General features: G+C 52.5%; 1 protein-coding gene across 7 annotated transcripts in view; it reads left to right on the top strand.

Moving 5' to 3' along the window:
- The first annotated feature begins 670 nt into the window (after positions 1-670).
- Positions 671-1,456, top strand: part of LOC109938982 (casein kinase II subunit alpha) — an 89,392-nt gene continuing 88,606 nt past the window's right edge. For 6 of the 7 annotated variants that reach the window (XM_020537270.2, XM_048608150.1, XM_048608146.1 and 3 more), the window contains exon 1: positions 673-1,058. The gene's annotated coding sequence lies outside the window, so the exon portion shown is untranslated. Of the gene's footprint in view, positions 1,059-1,456 lie in introns of all 7 variants that reach the window. The other variant, XM_048608152.1, reaches the window with a different exon arrangement.

The raw sequence follows: 1,456 nt of genomic DNA, 5'->3' as shown, positions 1-1,456 counted from the left end.
GAGTAGGAAAGTTGATGTTTCGGGTCTGGACTGTTCTTCAGAAACGGGGAGGGGGAAGGGAGCTGGGAAATAAATAGGGAGAAGGGGTGGGGCTAGGGAAAGTTAGGTGGGATGGTAATAGGTGAGTGCAGGTAGGGAATGGTAGGCGGGAAGGGTAGGGTGGATGGATGGGGAAGATGGACAGTTCTGAGGAAGGATCACCAGACCCGAAACGCTAACTCTGATTTTTTCTTCACAGATGCTGCCAGACCTGCTGAGCTTTTCCAGCAACTTCTGTTTTTGTTCACAAAGATGGACATGTTGTGTCAGGCCAAGATGGCAGGGATGAGAGGGATGTGGGATGAGGCCGGGGTTCACCTGTACATCCTCCAACAAAGGCCCAGAGTAAACCTCTCACATCCTAACAGGGGTTCACCTGTACATCTTCCAACAATTCTTGCTGTCTCTGACTGATTCGCAAGTGCATTTATTGGTGTGGAAAATGAGCGATTTGGTTGCTTGCCCGTGTGAGAATGTGTTTTTCAATGACCGCAGAAGAAGTTTTTAATAGTTTGGCTGGGGGCTGGATGTGGACAGCTGACAACCAGGAGAGCCTGGTCAGCTGGTGCAGCAGGTTTAAGCTTCCCGCGGGCAGGCTCCTTTAGAGGAAGGGGGTGTGTTTCTTCCGGACGGAAAGGGGCAGTGCACTGGCGTGCGGGCGGGCAGGCGCAGCCTCGTTGTAGCGCGGGGCTGGCGGGCAGCGCGGCGCCGCCATATTGTGGGGAGTCGGAGGGTTTTCCAGCGGCGAGTCTGGCCGCTCTGACCTGAGGGGAGCTCAGCAGGTTCACACACACACGTATATATAAAAACCGAAAAAAAACCCTACAAAACAAAAAGAAGGAATAATCATAAATATCCAGAGAGAGGGAAGTAAACTCGGAGTGAAAAAAAATTTTAAAAAAAAACGAACCCCCCCCCACACACAGATATATATATATTATATATGTGTATGAAAAGCCAACAATTCTGCCCACAGAAAGAGAGAAACAGCAAGTCCCCGCTTCCAGGAACAGGCCAAGGTAAGCGGGCGGTGTTCATGGCGGTGCCACTGATCCGGGGGGGTGGGGGGACGGGGCGATGGGTGAAATAGTTTTGTTCTCACGCTGAAGGGGTATTTGTAATCCCCCCCCTTATACTGGGGAGGGGCAGGGGGTAATTGTAATTACCCCCTGTATTAGGGAGAGAGGGGTGGTCATTGTAATCAGCTTTCCTGCACTGGGGAGGGGAGGTAATTGCAATTAGTCTTCCTGCATTGGAGAGGGGTTTAACTGTAATCACTGGCGAGCGGGGGTGGGGTGTGGAAATAATCCCCCCCCTTATGCTGGGGAGGGGGAGTGATTGTGATTCCCCCTCCCCCCTTATGCTGGGGAGGGGGAGTGATTGTGATTCCCCCTCCCCCCTTATGCTGGGGAGGGGG

This window comes from Rhincodon typus, chromosome 19 (genome assembly GCF_021869965.1).
Source record: "Rhincodon typus isolate 14 chromosome 19, sRhiTyp1.1, whole genome shotgun sequence".
Classification (NCBI taxonomy): Eukaryota; Metazoa; Chordata; class Chondrichthyes; order Orectolobiformes; family Rhincodontidae; genus Rhincodon; species Rhincodon typus.
The sequence above is the reverse complement of the archived record's forward strand: the minus strand, read 5'-3'. Positions and strand labels throughout refer to the sequence as shown.